General features: G+C 41.2%; 1 long non-coding RNA gene across 1 annotated transcript in view; it reads left to right on the top strand.

Annotated features, from left to right (window-relative positions):
* Nucleotides 1–12,342: 12,342 nt before the first annotated feature.
* LOC122792474 overlaps nt 12,343–23,692 on the top strand; it is a 148,273-nt gene continuing 136,923 nt past the window's right edge. The window contains exon 1 of the long non-coding RNA XR_006363317.1: nt 12,343–12,528. This is a non-coding gene — a long non-coding RNA (uncharacterized LOC122792474). The remainder of the gene's footprint in view (nt 12,529–23,692) is intronic.

A 23,692-nucleotide genomic window follows, 5' to 3' on the forward strand; every position in this document is an offset into this window, starting at 1 on the left:
ATAGTATTGGATTTTGTCCTCCTTTATTAGCTTTTTGAATCTATTGCGTAGTTCTAGGAATTTCTGTCTAGCTGAGCAGGATTTGGTTTTGTGCCAGTGTTCCCAGGCTTTATCTCGGTTTTTCATTTCTGACCTAGTGGTTTTCTGTAGCCATGGGGAGGGTTGGGCTTTGGTTCTGGTAAGTCTTATGGGGGCATGGTTATTTAGGAAGCTTAGGAAGGTAGTATTGAAAAATTGGACTGCGTCATCTAGGCTGAGGTAATTTAGAGGATGCCAGTTACATTCTTTGAGGGATGAGATGAATGTGATTGGGTTAAAATGTAGTTTTTTACATATTTGATGGTAGATGACTGGTTTAACTTGGTATAGGTGTTTTTTGAGTAGGAATGTTGGGGAATGATCACTGAGGCTATCTGATAGGCAGCCTGCTATATAGGACTGGGGAATCTTGCTGACTAGTATCCAATCCAGGGTAGTGGGCTTGTTGGAGCTTTTATTTATTCTGGTTGGTGACTGGACTAGTTGGATGAAGCCATGAAGGTTTAGATGCTGGGTTGGATGGTTGCCACAACAGGATTGCTAATCAATATTGAAGTCACCTAAAATTATGGTCTCTTGAGGGAGATGGTGGGTAGTCCAGCTTAGGAGGTTTTCTAGTGGAGGGATATTTTGGCCAGGTGGGAAGTAGTATCCTATTATGTTGATGGTTTTATTTTGGTTAATTTTCAGGTTGGTATATATTATTTCTTCATTGGCAATTTGGGGAGCTGATGAGTTTAGAATCTGGATGTTTAGATGCTGTTTAAATATTATAGCTATACCACCTCCTTTCTTGCTTATTCGGTCTAGTTTTAGTATGTTGTAACCATTAGGGAGGATTTGCTCACTTGTAATGTGAGGTTTTAGCCAGGTTTCTGTCAGGATGATTATATCTGGGGAGTATAAGTCTATGGTGGCATGGAGTTCACATACTTTGTTGACTATACTTCTGCTATTTGGGCTTAGCAGAATGAGGTCATTTGGTTTTCTACTGGCTGGGATTTGGGAGATATGGTTGTTAGTCTGATTATTAGAAGTGGGGTTGAAGATGGAGGGGCCAGGGTTGGGGTGGATGTCTCCACTGAGGGCAAGTTTTGATATGCATGAGGTTATTAGTTTTATCAGTTTGTGAAAGAGTTTGCATTTTAGGGAAACTTTATGATTGGGTGCAGTCGGTAACAGATGGGGTGGGAGGGTTATTTTGTTAACTTGTAGGGATGCATTTAGTTTTAGTATTTTAGTTGATAGAATATGTGGGGGATGCATAGTTATGGTTCTTGAGTTGGTGGGAGAGGAGCAGAGTGAGGTTTAGTCATGAGAGATGGAGTGAATAGTTGTACAGTGGAAGTGGTTGAGTGGGGGTATAATGGAGTTTTGGCAAGATGTAAGATATGCAAGGAGAGGGTATGCAAAGAGTATAAGTATGGTATGCTTATTCATGTTATCAGAAGAGTAGGGGTAGTAGTGGGAAGATGGTGGATTTAGAGATGGGAATAGTGTTGTGGTTGGTGGTAAAAATGATAGGAGGGGTTTGTTCTAATAAAGGTAGGACCACCGGGGGTGGGTGGCAATTGGGGGCAGGGTGGGGAGCGAAGCGGGCAGAGACCTGTTAGCTGCTCTTAGGAGGGGTTGTGTGCTGGAAAACAATCAGATAACAGTGAATACAGGCCTTTATATAACTGCTGTGCTATGCATTCCTAGTGGGGGAGGAGGGTAGGGACTAATTGCAGGAGGAGTCCTGTGGGAGTGATTGACAGGTCCCTCAACCAGATTCTGGAAGATGGGCAATTCAAACAAAAACAATCAACTCAAACTGTAGCTAAGTGATATGGAGAGAGTACCAAGAGAATAGATGAACTGCAGTTAAATAAATGGCAGTACAGTTCAAGGAGGGAACTAAACTAGTACAAGTTAATTATTTCTGGTGTTACTAATTCTGGGGTAGTGCAGTTTAGTTTGGAAGTGGATAGCTATTGCCATACAAAAATAGTCTAATATTGACTGGTCACAGATGAAACTGGGGAAAAAAGCACAGTTGATGTAAAAGCCATAGATAAAAATTAAAAATTTTGCCTTGCTACTCAGAGAGAGGTACAGAACCCAGCAGTGTGTCATCAACTAGAGTCTGAAATGGGGTCTTACAAGATTGGAGTTAGGAAAACTGGGCTAGCTAGACAGGCCTCTGCAAGTGTGCATGCTTTAAACAAAAAAAAACTCAGTATATAAAAGCATTAAAATTAAGTGTTTATGTTGAAAGTTAAGACATACGTTGCGTTTAATTTGAAGAAAAGCCATGCTTGCAGAGAAGCCTTTGTAATATTTTCACTGGAATTGCACTTCAGCAATAGTACTTATTCAAGTTTGGAGGGTGGGGGGTGCACTTGCAGCCCAAGACGTTTAAAAAGATTGCGTTTAATTTGAAGAAAAGCCGTGCTTGCAGAGAAGCCTTTGTAATATTTTCACTGGAATTGCACTTCAGCAATAGTACTTATTCAAGTTTGGAGGGTGGGGGGGTGCACCTGCAGCCCAAGACATTTAAACATATTGCATTTAATTTGAAGAAAAGCTGTACTTGCAGAGAAGCCTTTGTAATATTTTCACTGGAATTGCACTTCAGTAATAGTACTTATTCAAGTTTAGAGGGTGGGGTGGGGGTGCACCTGCAGCCCAAGACGTTTAAACAGATTGCGTTTAATTTGAAGAAAAGCCGTGCTTGCAGAGAAGCCTTTGTAGTATTTTCACTGGAATTGCACTTCAGCAATAGTACTTATTCAAGTTTGGAGGGTGGGGGGGGTGCACCTGCAGCCCAAGACGTTTAAACATATTGTGTTTAATTTGAAGAAAAGCTGTGCTTGCAGAGAAGCCTTTGTAATATTTTCACTGGAATTGCACTTCAGCAATAGTACTTATTCAAGTTTGGAGGGTGGGGGGGGTGCACCTGCAGCCCAAGAGGTTTAAACAGAGCGAGCCCACTTCACAGAGAGGGGAGATGACAGCAGAAGTATTAGTCTATGAACATTATACCTCATCAGATCCTTATCCTTAATGCTTCCACCATTTCTAATACGCATACTGCAGGCAACAGTCTTGTAACTCTGCTATGCACTGCATACCATCCCTCTTGTATGATAAATAAGCACCTATTACAATTTCAGCAGCTCCTGCAGCAAATAAACAGTGTCACTTATGACCGCTTTGTGCTTTTTTGGATAAAATGACGTCACAAAAATCACATAGGTGCTCCTTCCATTGACTTCATGGCTGGTCTCATTTGTCTGCCTTGCTGCACATCACAGAGTCACTTCCAAATGATTTTACTTATTTATTCTCTATTAAATAGGTTAGTCTCACTGGCGTCTTTTCAGGGGAGAGACCCAAGGAGGTATTCATACTGACTAGAGGTGCCATGGGATCTTTTATATCAACCTGGGTGACCTCAGTTTAACATCTGTTCTGTAAGATGGCACACTCAGGAGGTCATCATCATCAGTAATGGAAAGATGAATCTGTTCACCTGCAGTTTGTCTTAGAAAGGCTCCAGATTTAAGCAATCAGCCCCTGCTGCTCTGATCATACCAAACCATCCGAGAGAACTATGAATGCCAAGTTTCCATTTTACTACTGCATTTGTTGCACTTTGTATTTCACACCAACTGCTGCGTTTACTTATTTAAGAAAATATCTGTTCTGCTGTTTTATTCTGTTGCTATATTTAATTTAAGAAAAAAATGTGCTGCTTTTTACTCTGTTGCCTAGTCAGTTTAAGAAAAAAAGTATTCTGCTTTAATTGTGTTGCTCTATTGTACTTCTATTGGCTGTAGTATAGATTGAATTCAGACCGGCTAAATCTGGTTCTGTTTGAGGACTGAGCACTAAAAATCAGGATATCTTCTTTTGGAGAACCCCCCCCCCCCATACCCTCATGGCAGTGGTAGGAGTGTACAGTAGGATGGTCTAATTGAAGGTTACTGGTTCAGGGCTCAGTTTGAGCTATTTCATTGGTTCAGGACTCAGTTTGGGCTGTTTCATTGGTGCAGGGCTCAGTTTGAGCTTTTTCCTTGGTTTCTTTGTATTATCTGCTTTGCTCTTGTATTATACTTAAGGACCTCGCTTGAGCGGGTTGGCGCTTGTCTTAGAAAGGCTCTAGAGAGTTAGGCAACCAGCTTCTGCTTCTCTAATCATACCAAACCATCCAAGAGAACTATAAATGCTAAGTTTCAATTGTACTACATGTCTTATGTGGACAGACTGAAGTCGTTGTCACTCTACTCAATGGTGTATAGCTACTTATTGGCAATCTGTGAAAGGCTTACAGGTCTATCTCTGACCCAAATCTAATGAAAATACTGCACATCTGGAAGTCAAATGGGACTAAAGTCACCCATTTCAGGGACCTCAGTCTAGCATGTGACATAAATAGGACCTGTTGGAGACACAGATACATCTCTCAAAGGTTGCTACTCCTCTGGAATAGGCTTCTAATCAATGTGAAGAAGCATAGGCACCGGAACCACAGAGTGAGGGGGAGGGAGCGCCCCCCCACACACACACTTTTACAGCTGTAAGACCTATAGGCAGACCCATGCATGCATTGCACGCTAACATAAATTCAAACACAACACAAAAGTGCGTAGACGTTGTTCCACATCAAGCCTGCTTCCAGAGTCACAGTAAGGATTATGCGCTGGAAGGAAGCTCCATTTTTGTTAAATGCAGGCTAAGGTCCGTTTATGAGGTAAGGATTTTATGTGTAGTAAGGAGTGCTCCGTTTATGTTTGCAAGCCGAGGTCCATTTTTCTATCAGGCTTAAGGTCCAAGTTTATGAGTGCTCCATTTATGTTTGTAGGCTGAGCTGACATCCATTTTTATGTTTCCAGGCTGTGCTGACATCCATTTTTATGTTTGCAGGCTGTGCTGAGGTGTGTGTGTGTGTGTGTGTGTGTGTGTGTGTGTGTGTGTGTGTGTGTGTGTGTGTGTGTGTGTGTGTGTGTGTGTGTGTGTGTGTGTACATGCATGTGTTTGTGTGCCGGTGTAGTGCAAAATACTAAGTATTTAATTGGACAACTGTGTTTTAGTGTATCAAAAAATATCAAATGCACAACATGCTAACAACGTGTATGGAGGAATACAAGAAAGTTCAGTAATCTTGTGAGTGCTTATGTGTTTATGTGTAATTTTGGGAGGAGAATTTGGTGACTGCATGGGTTTGGCATTCAGATGTAAATTATGTTTGTGCTTTTTGTTCATTTAATGCATGTTTGAGTGTTACGTGAATATGCAGAAGCTGAGGAACAAGTGGAATGCTAATGATTGTTGTGCTAAGGAAATTGCTTCTGCTATGGTTTGCCAGTGTGCTACAACAGTGACCATTTCTTGGGGGAGATCACTCCCTCATTATATATATATATATATATATATATATATATATATATATATATATATATATATATATATATGGGTTCACTATGAAATCTCGAAATACTGAAATCCCGAATTTCAGTATTTTGAAATTACATAGCCGAAACCTTCAAATCCCGAAAAGCCATAACCATGAAACTCGAAATCCTGAACCTTCACTATACAGAGTACACACATAAACATACACACAACTTCCCCCCACAAGCACACAGACAACCCTGGACCACATATAATCAGGGGTGCAAGCCCCCTGCACCCCTCACACCCCCCCTCCAAGATCGCACAATCAGACACACAAAGGTAACTCACGCCCACACATTTCACAGTCCCTCAAACACACACATCACAGTCACAAAACACTCTGACATACACTAAAGCCCCTAACCAACACACTTACACATACATAAATACCCGAACTAGCACCTAACCATTCACACACCGCAACACCAGAAGCGCTAATTCAAAATCTCCGTACTTCAGGATTTTGAATTTCGCACTTCTGGTGTTTTGGGGTTTCAAGGCTTCATGTTATAATTTCGAAATACTGAAATTCGGGATTTCAGTATTTCTAAATTATGAACAGAACCCATATATATATATATATATATATATATATATATATATATATATATATATATATATATAATGAAAATAAAACTGCACAATGGAACTGTAATTGCCATGTCTTGGGTATTTGAACTTAATCATATAAACAGATGAAGTTTTGCAGCCTTAGGGTATTTTATATAAAATGTTTACTGAAAAAATTATGTCATTGAACAAAAGAAACAAGTTACAATATTATGACAGAAACTTAAAAAAGGAATTTTACAAGAACTTTTAAGTGGTTAGCATTTGAGTAATAATTGTGACTTTCCTTTATACATCTCTCTGAAGATTTCATTTGACCATTAGAAAAATGTAACATTTAGTGTAAAATACATTGATAATGCTTGTAAATAAGTTCATTAAAACTGCAGCATTTCTTAACCCACTGGAAATGACTTGTCTGAAGGTTAGCATTCACTGTTTGATACTGCCAACATTTGCCTTTATGGGAACCGTTCATAAGCTAAATTGCCTATTATGTAAAGCTGTAAGCTCCCATTTAGTAACACCAAGTACCAGCTTAATTGTTTAGATTTTATTAGTGCAACATTAGATTAGTTACAAAGGGTTCCATTTATTACTGTGTGTGTGCGTGTCCAGTTACTTATGACTGGTGGTTAGAATTCCTTTGGCTCAAACCCTGTATCTTAGGTATAGGAGCCTGCATTCTCTACTCATACCACCGCCTGTGATCCAGGAAGCTTGCTTTGTTCCTCTTAAAATTTGTGGTTTTCTGGCAAATCAGTGAGAATGGAATTCATTAAATAATGATAGCCCTTTAAGTTTCAGTCTTCCCATCTTTTTTGGAAACACATGGTAACACTATTTTAGCAGCATTCTAACATTATACAAGCAATATTTAAAATGTGTCCCTGGTTTTGGGCCTATGCCCCCCCCCCCCCGCCACCCAAAAATACATTTTGGCTTTTTCCAGATTTCTTCTGCTGTGAAATTGAGAGATTTAGTTGTGTTAAGTGGATGGTGCAGTGGTAGTGTTGTCGCCTTACAGCAAGAGGTTTTTGGTTTGATTCTTGGCTGGGGTGCCTTCTGTGTGGAGTCTGTATGTCCTCCCTGTGTTTGTGTGGGTTTCCTCTGGTTTCCTCCCATGTTACAAAGTCATGCGTCTGGAGCATTTCTCCCTGGGCCTCTGCTGAAACTTGGCTTTGTTCCAAGTTGGACTTTCCTGGTAAACAAATGTTAAATAAAAAATTTTGCTGACAGCTTCAGGGGAAGAGAAGTTTAGTGCTGCTTATTCAGAATCTGCTTGCATTGTTAGTAGCACAACAGGTAGTAGTCTTACTTTTGATGCAGAAGGCTGTGGGTACTACTCCCACAGTATGCAGATGGATCGCTGATACTGTACTGTGTTGTACTTTAAAGGGAGTGGATGCTGCAGTCCTGTGAATGTCCTCCTTTGGAGGAATTACCTAATAACTATGAACCTGTTATCAGTTTGCCATCCATTCCCTATTGCAATATTACTAGCTTACCATTTTTTAATGTAACATTGACAATGTATTCTTCAAGGGCAACAGTCACTTTATTTGTAGATGAAACAATGAAATATAAAGTTGTTTCTTAGCAGCAACCCCTTCATTAGTTGGAGATCCCTTTAATGTGGAATTATTTAGATTACTTATTTCTGCATATATTTTGCATATTTACTGATATTGGTGGATTGTAATGACAGAAGTTCGAGTGGCCTTTTATACTTGAAATTTTCTGAAATGGGTAGTTTTGTCATTGGTTGATACATTTTGTTTCATTGCTTACTAGATGACTGTTCAAAACTACAAATTTAAAATGCAATCGAACAACTGATACTGTATTATACAAGTAATATAATTTAATACAACACCTTCCTGATTGTATTAAATTATATTACTTATATAATACAGCACCAATCTAACAACTGGTGCTGTATTATACAAGTAATATAATTTAATACAATCAGGAAGGTGAATCAAAGAATGCATACATGCATGCATGACCCTAAAATGTGTTTGAAAACAGCCCACAGGAAAGTGTGAAGGGCTCAAAATCATAGGCAAATTTTAAACTTTACTCTTGTTACCAAAGCAATGGATGGAGGTAAAACAGTTCACACCACATTACCTTACCTGGCCAAGCCTTTTGACACAATCCCCGACTCATGTGTAGTAAAAAAGATGAATAATATAAGAGGAGCAAACACTTGCTTCAGTAGCTGGATTGCCAACCTGCTCACAGGATGCAGGAGATCAAAATAGGGGAAGAGACCAGTCACCAATGAAGTCCCCCAGGGTTTGGTGCTGAGACTTTTTCTGTTTGCGTATACTTCTTAAAAGTAAAAGGGAATACCAAAGGGCTTTGGCCAGCTAAGTTTGAGATGACTGCAAGCCAGGAGCAGTTATTGAATCCCCAAGTTACTTAACCATCATGCAGGAAGGATTGTCCCAAACAATAACTGGTGTCAAAATCATGACAATGCCCTATGAGAACTGACCCAGTTGTTTGGCATTTCGGAACTTGTGTGTACAGTGACCTAACTTTTGACCAACATGTGCCCAGAGTCATAAGAAAGCCTTTCTATATTGCGCAGCTTATAAACAAATTGATTGTGACTAGATCTGGAGATGTTGTTGTCCCCTTTACAAAGCTCTTTTTTGTATAATGCCCACTTTGGAATGTATCTGTCCAGCCCCATGCAACAATTGGAATACCTTCAGAGATACCTTACTTAAAAGGATACAAGTATTAAACAATAGGTCTTGCATGGACCACCTCAAAAATTTATTACTATACTCAGTATCCTACAAAGTGCTTAGAGGTGACATGTCTGGCATACAAGACATCCTCTGACCTAATACAGACGGACCTACTGAACATCAGCAAGTTAAATGGCATCAGAAATACTCAGTCCAGGTATTTAAACTGAATGTTGTGGAGAGATGGGTATATACCACAGAGGCTACCACTGTTCCAGAACAGACTATCCATAAAAATAAAACAAAGGTCATCCATCCATATTCAAAAGTAACTTGGATCTAACGATGGGTAATAGAAAATGTACTCCAGGATTGCCCCTCATGCCACTAATGGATAGAGGCAGTTCCTAAATGCTGCATCCCTTATATGGATCCCCTCAAATTATCTATGGAATGATCACAGTTATTCTCACTAGGGCTAATATACAATTATCAGCCATGGAATAGGTAAGACTAATCAGAAAATGTTAATTCAAGAATCATGCACCAAAAGGGAATTGGCTACGCTTAAAAAGTCCTCCAAGTGAACCTATGTTGTGGTAGTAAATAGTTATAAAAAATTGCCATTTTTAGATCACTAAGTGCCCCTCTCACCCTCTGCCTCCCCAGTCTTCAACAGCTTCCGGCACCTATGTGAAGCAGAGTATCTCCATGACACTGTTTAAGTGCAACCTGAATGATTGGATGGGAAACCATAAATTTCTGCCAGGTATTGCCTCTGCTTCCCTCTTGGACATGGGTAATCCCTGCTAGAAAAATCTTGAGCATAGACAATATCTCTCATCTAGTATTATACAAGGATTTTACAGCTAGGCTTGTAAAACCCTGAAATCAATAGCCTAGTAACATCCAATCAAACTATGAACCTATGAATACAACATGGCTAATGTTATGTTCTGTTTAAATGTTTTAATTTGATAGCCCTTCCAGCTGAGGCCAACATTTGACTATTCACCTTTTCCCTTTGACCTCTGTCTTTAATCTTAGGGGTTGGCATAATGGATAAGGAGTTTGCCTCGCAGGCAAGAGGTACATGGTTTGATTTTCACCAAGGGAAATTGTCAAGGCTTAAAATTACCCACAAAGGCAGCTAGCCTAGTACTTACCTATGAACTGCTGGTACTATGCTAGGTACTGGCCTATACAAACCTAAACTGCTTACCACTCCACCTACCCTGAGAAGTAACAGGTAACTGATCCTGATTCCTTGCAATGTTGAATAGTGCCATGCAAGAAGCAGACATTCATAAGATCATAGGAACACAGGACGTTACTAGGCTATTGGCCTTATAAACCTAGCCAAGAGTTTAGCCCATGTTTAGACGAGTCAGCACCCAGTGCCACTGTCCAGCAGGGACATAGGTGAAATCCCAGGGGTGATTTTTACGTTTCCCATCCAGTTATCCAGGTTGCACTTAAAAAGGGAAAATGAGGTACTCTGCTTGATGTAGAGAAGGAGTCTATTCCACAGATGGGGGAGTCTCTGGAACATTAATCTGTCCCGCCAACAAGTCCTATTGATGTTGCAGACTAGGTTGAGGTCGCGCGTGTGGTTTACTCAAGTGGAGCTTGACTTCCTGATATGCAGCAGTCCCATCAAGGCGGAGTCTGAGATTGCTTTGTATGCCAGACAGAGATTTGCTCTGAGGAGTCTGTATGAAACTGAGTAAAGGGACAGGGCTTTTAGCCTACCTGTATAGAGCAGATGTTTGAGGCCCTGGATTCTCCTGGTGAGGAACCTCTGTGGTCTCTCAAGCTGCTGCATGTGCTTTGCTAGGTACATGCCAAAAGGGGCATTGTACTCAATAATGGGCCTTATAAGGGAAGAATACAGGGATGTTATGACCTCTTTGTCCCTGGATGAGATACCCTTACTTATGAGGTTGGCCATGTAGAAAGCTTTCTATACAACGGAAGCAACATGGTGGTCAAAAGTCAGGTTGCTATCAACCTGGATGCCCAAATTCCTCATGACTGATTGCATGCTTAGGACGTGGTTACATTGTTATTAATGTAATAATTTGTGGGGACATCACTCACCCCAAAAGGGATGATGATGCATTTTCTGACATTCAGTTTGAGGCCATGTTTCTAGCACCAGTCATTTGTTTGGGTGAGACCCTCTTGGAGGATGGCCACATCACTAGGGGAATTGATGACAGCACCCAACTTGCAGTCATCTGCAAACGTGGTCAGCCATAGCCTTCTTGTCATAGCTTCACCTGCTGAGAAGCAGGATGCACTGTGACACAATGGCATAGATTGCCAGCACCTTGCCTACTCTATGTACTGCTTCATCTGAGCTCTCTCAAGCTCCAAAAACAATGCATGAATACCAGCCTCTGAAAGAGGGTGACACTGGAACTTAGTACTTTTCCCTTCATTCTATCTTCTCAGAACACTGACTCATTCTAGAAACTGTATAACTGGCAACACTGATGGGCCGTTGGAGGGTAATTTTATTTTAAACCTCTGACCTTTCTGTTTACCCACTATACACCACTACAGCCATCTTCACTGCTTAACTTCATTTTGCTCTCCAAGGACTGTACTAAAAACAGTCGCATCTGATATAATAATCCTTCCTGATTAATAAAGTCTAAATAAATAAAAGTCATCCTGGCACTATTTATGGTTGGTTGCTGAGTTGCCAAAATTCTCGGTAACACTACTGCCGAATAGCAACCTAAACATGGGGCCACATTCAGTACTTAACAGACTGGTGGTGGTTTATTTATGAATAATGCAAATGGTAAAAGATCACCGTAACACCAAATTCTGACTAGTGCTCATGGCTGTTAGACATGAAAAATTCAGAAAATATTAATTCCTCTTTAAAGTCTGTTTACTTCCTAGTGCTGATATTGAAGAGTATGTAAAAATATATATTGATTGAAAATAATCTCTCTTCAATGTGCATTAAAAGTTGCAAAAAAAAAAAAAAAATACCTTGGCTTGGACCTTATGATCCTAATAGGGATTAGACACACAAATCTTGTCTATCCTTTTATAACAAAACCATTAATTAAAATGCACAGACATAAAACACCTCATTGTTTGTACAGCACCTCAGTACTTATATAACACAGTCATTAATTAAACAATTAATGAATTAATCACCTGTACAGTGGTCATACATGTATTCTTCCCCAAATCCATGAGAAAAATGCATGAGCACTTGCTCTTTCTTTAGTTAAACTATATAGTGCTTTACATGTATTCCAAAATTATTGTTCATATGTACAATACCTTCAGCTGTGAAAATGTATTTTTAGGTCATATGACATTTACAAATGTACAAAATTGCAAATAATCATAGAAGTGTAACCCTTTTCATGATGCTTCATTAAAGCTCTGAATCATTATGCTCAGCCTGCCCCTGTCCTTTCTTGGGGGGGGGGGGGGCACAGCCTGGCATATGACTGCAGATCTATTCTTAGCAATGATTCATACAGAACTGTTTGCATTTTCCAATTACAACACTCATCACCTGATTGCCAACACACTGCTTTAGTCTTATAGTCTTTTTGAAGCCCTTATTGTACTTATTAATTGTCTGAGATAGTCACTGCCAGCTGAAAAAGAAATATAGCTAATGGGAGCATTTGAATTCTATGGTTTCACCTTGATTATTCACCAGAGCAAAGAGTGAAATTATCCTGAGGGCTCTTGAGGATTCCGAACTCTAGCAAAAGATACAACTACAAGGGAAAATGTATGTAAAATCAGAATCATATTTTACTTCCAGAACTACATGTGTACTGAGCAGTAAGTTTATGTTGCATATAGCTTATTGCTGTCTTACCGTTTATTACAGATTAGGACTATGCACTTCTAAAATGTTAATCCTCTAATCCAGAGTTCGACTCTGTCAATCACCATTTGCCTAGTGTATGACTCCGATCAAGTCACTTCACCAGACAGCGCTGTTTGATTGTCCTTAAAAAAGTCACTTTGCCAAGTATGCTTTCTGGTTATGAATAAATATAATGTACAGAACAAAACAGCAGTGGTGATAATAAAACATTAAACTGTTAAAGCAATGGATGCCACAGGAACAGGGAACTACACTGTTGTATGTATTGTATATGTATTTATAAAAACTGAGCATAAAATGCCTGTGCTAATATTCCATATGTTTTACATTTAGAATGTCTGTATTTTTGCATGCAGATTCATATTAATGATTTTATATTAATGCAAAAAAAAAAACTGAGGCTAGTTACTAATGACCAATGCAAAGAACCTTTTCTATGATTTACATTGGTTGACTAGAGTAAGCATGACGCAGAGTTATGTGTGGGTGATTTTCAGAAGTGTAATGGTGTTAATTTGCAAAGTATGAAATTCTTTGTGGCTCATTTATTAAATACACGCAAGGGGCAGTCACACTGTTGAACAGTCAGCACTCTGTTGTTTTAGCTTTCTACCCCATCCTGTTGCAGTACCAGATATTTCTCTACTTTTAAAGCTGCCCTGATTTTCATTAGCTAGACCTTTGCTATTTATTTTAATCCTCACTTCTTCTAAGTTTGGACTTTGAAATGTCAAAACGATTAACATGCAGCAGTATTTTAAATCTTTTATGAAATACATTTACCTCATGAAAAGTAAACACCAACCAAGCAAGGTACTCTTTTGAAAACAGTTTCAAAAGCTTTGCATTGACATGAAATGTATTAAAATGTTTTTTCTATGCATCTAGAGGCTTCCATTTTGGTTTTATTGATATTGCTGAAATAACTGAAATGTCAAATTACAGAAACACTATTTACAGAGACAGTGGATGCTTTGGGAAACATACCAGCTTTCCTAAACAGTAGCATCAGTAGCATAGCAAACATTTGTGATCCTCTTCTGTTGATAGAATGAACTATTTACTGCATAAATGCAACATGGGTGCAAAAATGCACAGGGAGGCAGCAGGGAATCCCAACTATTCCTAGCTGTCAGCAGATTCACTCTTGCAATGTTTAAAATAGTTCTGCCTGTATGAAATGCTTGCACACAGGCTATATGTGTATTTCACTAGTAATATTAGTGAATTTGCACATTTGCAAGTAGTGGCTTAGCACATAATCTAAACTGAAAATCTATTCATATAATCATATTCATCTAATCATTTTAGAGTACTGCTGAGCATGCATTCTCTACCTGTTGATTTTGCCCTGGACTAAAGCAATTGTAAACATTTAATTGTCAGTGCTAAGGTCATATTACCAAGCATCCTGCCATGTCATATCTCTAGAAAGAGGTGTCTTGTCAAGCTGCAAAAATGTTAGCTTCACTACTAGCAATGGTAAATTTAATTTTCTACCCTGAAAGAACGCTGGTGTTGTAAGTTCTGAAAGGAAATTGTGAAGTCTGGTAACATAAGACACTCTCATTGCTTTGCTAGTAGCAAGTTTACCCACTCACTGCAGCAACTTATTCCATATTTGTTTTTCTGCTTTAGACAGCTTCCCCACATACCGATCATCAGCTAAGAACCCTCTTGTGCTGATGGTAAATTCACATTCTGTAGTTTGGACTATATTTCTGCCAAACTTCACCTCCTCAGGTCTGGCTGCCTGGCTAACAATCTTCCAGTACACTGGACGTGAATGACCCGATAACCTACACCAATCCATTGGTAGCAAAGTACCCCAAATATATTGTCCATGGCACAAAAACTCCCAAGTGAATCACATCTTCTAGCTTTTAAAGTAGAATTTTTAACAGGTACATTCTTAGGGCTATTCTTAGGTAAAAGAAAGTTGTAAGTCGTAGATAAAGGGCATACCGCTCAGTGCCCACCCTCTGCCCCCCCCCCCCCACACACACACACACACATTTCCTGCAGTTCTCGTTTTCCACTATTTAGTGCAGCTCCTACTTTCCAGGTTCCCTCTGCAAGTACTTTCCTTACTTGTATATGCATACCAAGATGCGGCCAATGTGCTCTCTGGTGTGCATCCTAACAAAGGAAGACGTCTTCTTCTTATGCAACATCTATAATCAATACTCTGGAGTCTGGACCTACACAATGCCACTTACATGGATGCAAAGCATAGGTAACCCCTTTCAAAAGTTCTTAAACCCACCTCTACCAGTAATTTCAGTCCTACTTCTGTTCTACCATCCCTCATAAATCTTTATTTTATACTCATTTGTCTACCTGCATTTAAATATATATAACATGCTACCCTCTGTCATCTTGATTTCTGGATGGGTGGGCTGCATAAACATTACTGAATATATTAGCTGATGATATTCTTTGGAATGCTGACAAAGGCAGTCTAACTGGTTCAGCTTCATTGATCTTACACAAGCCCCTTATCCAGTTGACTGTAAATTATTTCATCAAACCTCCACTGCTTTAGGAATAAGCCCAAAATTATTTGACTGGCTCAAGACCTCTAACACCACCCACATCTGTACAGCACACTCCTACATATGCTGGGCTTCTCAACAAAAACATACCTAAACAAAAGAGGCCTCCAAAACAAAAACACACACGCACATCACAACCCACAGCACCAAGCATCACACATTACACATAGTAGACACACCTGTGTCTCACAGTCTCTAAGGCCCAGCCACAAACCTAACATACTAGTCATTGTAAACTCTATCGTGAGACACACAGATGTGGCCCTCACTAGGCTAGACAAGGAGAAAGTCACGGTAAGTTGCTTTTCAGGTGCTAGAATCCACCATATCATGCACGCACTCAAGTCTCTTAACAACAGGTACTGTTATGACTCTGTCATAGTCCATGTTGGTGTGAATGACTTGAGACATACCTCTCTGGACTACATGAAGAGAGACATGATTGAGCTTGCTGAATATGTGTCCTAGGCAGTTATGTCCCTAGCATTAAGCAGCATCCTGCCATCACCCAGAATGATGACTCAATACAAAAAGAAAATGATTGACTTTAACAATTGGCTTAGTTTCTGGTGTCATTCCAAGGGGATCCAGTACCTGACAGCCTGGGAGGACATGATTAATAGACGCCAATGCTTTGCCAGAGATGGCCTTCATCTGTCTCCATGGGCTTCAGGCTTCTGACAAAGGCTCTTGCCTCCCCCCATAGTGCCTTTTTTTGGCAAATCATGAGCACAAAATTACCAACATGAAAAATTATTTTAAACAGAATTTAAAGATCATGCTGCTAAATGCTAGGAGTCTTAGCATGAAACTGCACTCATTGCAAGCATTCCTTGCCTAGAGGATGCTGACATTTGTGCAGTCATTGAAACCTGGTTCAAAGTTGTGGAGAGCACCCCAGCCTTACCAGGTTACTCATCCTACCATACTTTCAGACCCCAAAAAGAGGGCTACAAAGCCAAAGGAGGTGGAGTTTCAATATTTATCAAAGACATACACACCTCCAAGCTAGTCAAATGGTATGACACACAGGAGACACTCCATAGGTTCTAGGTTCATAGGTGTGTACTAGGCTAATGGCCCTGGAGCCTTTACAAGCCTAACCCATAGGATTACCCTGGCATCGTGCCACCTGACATTAGTTCCCAGTGTCTCTGTCGAGGAGAGCCACTGGAGTGATCCCTGGGGTAAATTTCCTATTTCCCATCAACTCGTCAAGATTTCTCTTGAAGAGGGCCAGTGAGGTGATCTGTTTGACATGTAGGGGAAGTCTGTTCCATAGCATGGGCAGTCCCTGGGTTATGAATTTGTCCCTCCAGCATGTTCTGTTGATTGTGGTAATGAGGTAGAGGTCTCTGGACCATGTGGTATGGAGGGATTGGGATTTCTTTAGATATAGCATTTCTAACAGAGCTGGGTCAGACATGGCTTTGTAAGTCAAGCAGGGATCATCTCTAAGTAGCCGATATGAGACAGAGAATAGTTGGAGTTTTTTGAGTCTGTCCATATAGGACAAGTGTTTAAGGCCTAGGATCATCTTTGTGATGTACTTTTATGGCCTCTCCAGTTGTTGCAGGTGTCTAGTGAGGTACATGCCAAATGGAGCATTATACTCAATGACTGGCCTAATGAGAGAAGAGTAGAGGGAGACAATGACCTCTTTCTTTCTAGATGCAAAACCCATAGTAATAAGATATGCCACATAGAAGGACTTTCTGACCACAGTGGCAATGTGGTGGTAAAAGAGAAGTTGCTGTCAACCTGTGTTCCCAGATCTCTTATAACGCCTTCTGTGTTCAGTGGACTACCATCGATGTGGTAATTTATGGGAACTGAGTTTTTCCCAAAGGGGACTACAACACATTTTTTGGCATTGAGCTTAAGGCCATGGTTCTGACACCAGCCGTTGGTCTCAGTGAGGCCTTTCTGCAGGATGTCAAAATCGCTTGGGGAGTTAATAATAGCTCCCAACTTGCAATCATCTGCAACTTTGTCAGCCAGAGTCCCTTCGTGTTGGCCTGGATTTCAGAGAAGTAGATACCAAACAGGAGAGGACCCAGGACCAAACCCTGTGGGACTCCACTCGTGACTGGTCAGCAGTCTGACTTGGAGTCAGCTACTTTCACACTGTGGGTTCTATCTGTGAGCCAGTTTACAACCCACCTAGTGATATAGGGGTTGATGTCTAGATTAGTGAGTTTTTCTATGATTCTTGAGTGGGGAATGGTATCAAAGGCCTTGGCCAGATCAAGGTAGGCTGTATGAACCACCTTGCCTTCATCCACAGCTCTGGTGACTGACTCAAAGAAGTCGACCAGGTTAAGCAGGCATGATCTACTGTTCACAAAACCAAACTGTGTGGGATCCAGAGTTTGGGGATTCCCTATATCCTTGTTTATTAGGTCCATGATGATGCGTTCCATAGCTTTGCATATCAGACTCATCAGGCTAATGGGGAAATAGTTACCAAGGTATGTAGTTGCTCCTCCTTTGTGGAGATGGATAACTATAGCAGTGCACCATTTGGTAGAGACAAAGCCTGAGGTGAGGCTGTAATTGAACAGGGCACACAGGTGTGGTGCCAGTTCACTCTGTAGTTCATGTAGAACACATCCAGGGATATTGTCATGTCCCATAGAAGCTGTATTCTTGGCCTTGGACAGTGCTGTTTTAACCTGTGCAGCAGTAATACTGGGTGCCTGGCAATCAACTGGTATTGTGATTGGTCCTTTGGTAGTTAGAGGGGTAAAGTTGGCACTGAATCTTTATATTGGCAATATCTGTTGGCTCGGTATAGGAGGTACCATTGTGCAGTGGCTCAGAGCAAATCTGAGTATTGCCGTGGAGATTCTTTACATAACAATAGAAGGCCTTGCAGTTGTCTTTACTATCTGCTGCAATTCTGTTTTCATAGCTAGCTTTAGAGGATTTGATGAGGGATCTCAACTTTTTGTTGAGGCTGATAAGGAGTTTTTCCAGTCTTGGGACTTCACCTTATTCTGCATCAGTTTCTTTCTCCTGTGGTAGAGTTTGTTTATGGCAGAGGACCACCAGATTGGCTTCCTTTTTTTGGAGGAGAGCTTCTTGGTTCTATTGGTTATGGTGAGATCCATACATTAGTGTACGCGTTCTTATAGTGCATTGGTGTATGATTCTGTGGTCATGCAACTATTCCCCATTTGCATGGGTGCCATGAAGTTAGCCACCTCTGTTTTTAGGAGCCCAAAGTTAGCCTTGGAGAAGATTTTCATGGTGGTTACCTTTGTGGAGGGTGGGGGGGGGGTGGATTTCCAAGGTGATTAGTTTGTGGTTGGATCTTATCAGGGAGAAGGTGACTATTGGTGTAGAGCAATGGTTGCCTATGTTAGTAATGACCAGGTCAAGGATGATGCTACCTCTAGAGGAGGTAAGAACGAGCTGGTCCAGGGCATTGGAATTAATGAATTCCAGGAAACGTTGGCCAAGTGTATTAGTACATGGGTAGTTTTCCCAGTTAATGGAGGGGTAGTTGAAGTCGCCCAGTATGAGACTGTTAGGTTGGACCCTAATATTCTACAGGGTGCTTACAAATGTGGAGTGTGAGTCTTGGGACATGATTGGGGACCTATAGCAGGCTATTACCTGAATCACTGTCTTACCCAATGTTAGCTGCACCTGAAGTATCTGTGATGCATTATGTTGGGCTACCAGTCTGAAGGTGTGCACATTCTTTATGAATATGGAAATACCACCGCCTTTAGTGCTTCGGTCCAAGTTCTGGGGCTGAAAGGTGTGGAATGAGTTATAGCCTGGTAGTGCAGTGGTGCTTTTTGCAGCTTTGAACCAGGTCTTTGTTACAGCACAAATGTTGATGTTCTCCATTTTAAAGAGTGATTCGAGCGAGTGCATTTTGAGATTTGGACTTCTAGCTTTGAGCAGCATGACCCTCAGATTGCATTTGTTTGTAGCTGTTATGGTGGTAATTTGGTCTTTGGAACACAGCCTAAAAAAGGCACTATAGGGGTGGCAAGAGCCTTGGCCAGTATCCAGAAGCCCAGGGATGACAGATGCAGGCCATCTCTGGCAAAGCATTGCGGTCTGTCAATCATGTCATCCCAGGAAGACAGATGCTGGATCCCCTTGGAATGACACCAGAAACTTAGCCAGTTGTTGAAATCAATCATTTTCTGCTTGCACTGTGGTATCATTCTGGGTGATGGTAGGATGCTGCTCAGGGATAGGGTCATACCCACCTGGGCTACATAATCCAAGAGCTCCTCCATGTCTCTTTTCATGTAGTCCAGGGAGGTGCCTCTCCAAGTGCAGTTAACTGTTAATAAAACACCTATTCAAATCATAGCTAGATACAGACCCCCAACCATGACTCAGGATGCCCACTCCACCTATCTGGACTTACTTGAATACATCAAGATTCAACCCTTTACCCTGATACTGGGTAACTTTAACTACCCAGCCACAGAGTGGAAGACCTATTCTAGCCCAAACATGAATGCCCAGAGATTCCTCAACTTCATCAGTGCCAACGCATTGGATCAGCTGGTCGACACCCCTTCAAGAGGTGAAAATATCCTGGACCTGGTCCTAACCAACATGAGTAGCCACTGTAGCACCCCTACAGTGTCATCCTCCTTGGTAAGATCCAACCATAAAGCAATCCCTTTTGAAGTCACTATCTCCCCTGACACCCCCCCCCCCACACTTGTCAGGGTCAAACCAAAAAAACTTTTCCAAAGCTGATTACAATCTACTCAAAGCAGATATAAGCAACTTCACAGCCACAATCCCTTAAACTGTAACTAGCACTAATGTCTAAGCCTACACCAAAACACTATATGAGCACCTACATAGCTGTATGGACTCTGCAATACCTGACAGGACAAAATCATCTTCCTTAAGGAAGAGTAAACCTGTCTTGTGGACAGCAGCAATAAACAGACTCTATAATAAAATGAAAAAATTGCTACACAGGACCAAGAAGGAGAATGTGCCAAGTTGCAAGCAATCTCTCCTTTGTCTGAACAAGCAAATAAGGTCACTGGTGAAATCCTCTAAGGCTACCTTTGAGTCCAAATTGGCCACACACATACTAAGGACAATCACAAGGCCTTCTTCACACATGTCCGCAGTCTCAAAGGTAACACCTGAATCTGCTCTGAATGGCTGGTTAATAACACCATATACACAAACCCCATAGATATAGCCAACCTGCTGGCAGACAGGTTCAGTGAAAACCTCACCCCTCTGTCACCGCTATCAGTAAACCAGAACATCATCAGCACCTGCCCCCCTCCCCTCATCACCAGGGCGCAGGTCTTTAATGTCTTCTCAAAGGCAAGAAATATATTCTCCATGGGATGCAATAACATCCCTGGCTGTATCCTACGTGAACTCAGGCATGAGCTCTCAGCTCCATTAGGCACCCTATTCAACCAAAGCCTGAGCACTGGCTTCATCCCAGCTGAATGGAGGACAGCCACTGTCATCCCTCTACACAAAGGTGGAGCGCCCACAGACCTAGGCAGGTATAGGCCCATCAGCCTAACTAGCCTGATCTGCAATGCCATGGAACGCATTATCATGGACCTTATAAACAAGGACATTGGCAACCTCCAAATGCTTGACCCCACAGAGTTTGGTTTTGTCAAAGGGAAATCAAGCCTATTAAACTTGGTCGACTTCTTCGAAACAGTCACCAAAGCCATGGGCAAGGGGAAGATGGTGCACACCACCTACCTTGATCTAGCCAAAAACTTCAACACTATTCCCCACTCGGGCATAATAGATAAACTCTCCCAACTAGGTATCAACCCGTATGTTACCAGATGTGTAGCTAACTGGCTCACTGATAGAACCCACTCAGTCAAAGTAGGGGAAGCCACCTCTAGTAGTAGACCCGTAACGAGCAGTGTACCCCAAGGATTGGACTTGAGGCCTCTACTGTTTGGGATATACTTTTCTGAGGTGCAAGCCAAAACCAGTGGTCTGTGGCTGACCAGGTGTTCAGATGACTGCAAGCTGGGTGCACTCTTAAATTCCCCTAGTGATGTAAACATCCTCCAAGAGGGCCTTACTCAAACTAATGACTGGTTCCAGAAGCATGGCTTCAAACTGATTGGGAAAAATGGCATCCCCACTAATTAACTCATTACTAATAATGTACTAAGCATGCAATCAGTCGTGAGGGACTTGGGCACCCAGGTTGATAGTATCCTGACTTTTGACCACCACGTTGCCTCCATTGTACGGAAGGCTTTCTACATGGCCCACCTCATAAATAAGGGCACTTCAATCAGAAATCAGAAAGAAGGGGGTCATAATATCCCTGTACTCCTCCCTTATTGGTCCCATTATTGAGTACAATGCCCCTTCAGCATGTACCTTGCCAAGCACACGCAGCAGCTGGAGAGACCACAAAGGTTTCTGACCAGGAATATCCAGGGTCTCAAACACCTATCCTGTACAGATAGGCTAAAAGCCCTGTCCCTCTACTCAATCTCATACTGACTGCTCAGAGGTGACCTGGGTCTGGCATACAAAGCCACCTCAGACCCAGCCTTGATGGAGTTGCTGTCTATCTGTAAGTCAAACTCCACTTGAGCAACCTGCACGCAAGGCCTTAACCTGGTCTGTGATATTAATAGAACTTCTTGGTGGGATTCATTTGTGTCCCAAAGACTCCCACATCTGTGGAATAGACTGCCTGTCCATGTCAAGTAGAGTACCTCTATAGCCCACTTTAAGAGGAAGCTGGACGACTGGATGGGAAACAGAAAATACGCCCCTGGGAAACCACCTTTGTCCCTGCTGGACAGGGGAAATAGGTGCTGACTTTGAGGGAACATGGGTGAAATTCTTGGCTAGGCTTATAAGGGCCTCCGGGCCAATAGCCTAGTATCATCCTATGAACCTATGAACCTAAGAATTGTATCTTTAACAGAACCTTCTCTGTAAAGTTAGGTACAAATTTGACATGTGTGCCGCTACGGTTTTGTGCTGTCACCACTTCTCTTCTTCTTCCCCCTTCTAGATGGCAGCCTAATGTCAAAATCCCCAGATTATCATTTAGATCCATTCCCTACTCAAGATCTTCACTCCAAACTCTGTACACAGAACTAGATATTGCAAACCATGGCTTCACTTTCACTACTCCACAATTTTGAGAATCTCTTCCTTCTAACCAACCTAAAAACAAGTAATTTGTTGAGTGAATTCAGATCAAACTTTAAATATATATTTAAAAAAATGGGAAGTGCACCTGCTGCCATACCTCAAATATTACCCAACCCCTATACCCCACCCACAATTTGTCACGTCATATAAACACATTATACAACTATACCATAGAGCTGTGTTATAGTATACTCAGGCAACACATTGTTGTAGTGAATAGCATTGTCACCTCATAGAAAGAGATCCTCTGGTACGGTGCTCAGCTGGGGTGTCTTGTATGCAGAGTTTGCATGTCCTCCCCTTGTTCATGTGGGTTTTTCGAGGTACTCCAGTTTCCTCCCACATCCAAAAGACATGTGCTTAGGTGGATTAATGACTCAAATTTGTGTACATGAGAAACGCTTAAGAAATGTCCATCAATCTACTTCCAGTCCCTAATTACCTAGCAAACTTTGTGGACAGTAATGGCTGTTCAAAGTGTTACTACAGGAGTCAGATGTATGGATGGATGGATTCCTTCCGTCAAATCCACCCTACAGTTCCTCCTTTCTCTCTCTCTCCTTCTCTCATAAGTACACAAAAATACATCTTCAAGCTATGAATGTACTACTAAGACGGATTCTTCAAATTTAGACTGTATTAAGTGCCAACACTATTTTGTTCGACTTCTTGCTTTTTATTGATTGTATAATCTCTGTTGTCAAAGGCTCAAATCCTGATTACTTTTTATAAGTTCATATGTAAGTACTAGGCTAGCTGCCCTTGCAGGCCATTTCAACCCTAGCCAATTACCTTTTTTGGGCACAAAATAACTTATCCCATTTGGTTATAGACTGGCCTTTCCCATTGTTGATAATTATATATTGCCCCTAATAAGAATAACTGGGATCATACCATAGATAATTTAAGGGGACCCATGCTTGGAATAAAGCATTTAGGAGCTACAGCTGTCCATTAGTAGTGCAGGGACAGTCCTGGGTTAAATTTTCTGTTTCCCATCTGCAGATCTAATTTGCACTTGAAAATGGACAGGGATGAACTTTATTTTATATCGATGGGGAGTTTGTTCCACAGCACTGGTATACTCTACAAAATATATGTGTTCCTCCAAACCATTCTGTTGATGTTGCAGAAGAGGTTTAGCTCCTTAGAACAAGTATTACTGATACCATTTGACTTGCTGATGTGTGGTAAATCCATCAGTAAAAGGTCAGAGAATGCTTTGTGTGCCAGACACTGGTTACCTCCTAGTCATATGTGGGATACAGATTATAGGGATAGAGCTTTAAGTCAGTCCATGTAGAACATGTTTATGCTTTGTATCCTTTTAGTAAGGT

Source organism: Protopterus annectens, chromosome 1.part2 (assembly GCF_019279795.1).
Source record: "Protopterus annectens isolate FY-2018-M chromosome 1.part2, PAN1.0, whole genome shotgun sequence".
NCBI classification, from domain to species: Eukaryota; Metazoa; Chordata; order Ceratodontiformes; family Protopteridae; genus Protopterus; species Protopterus annectens.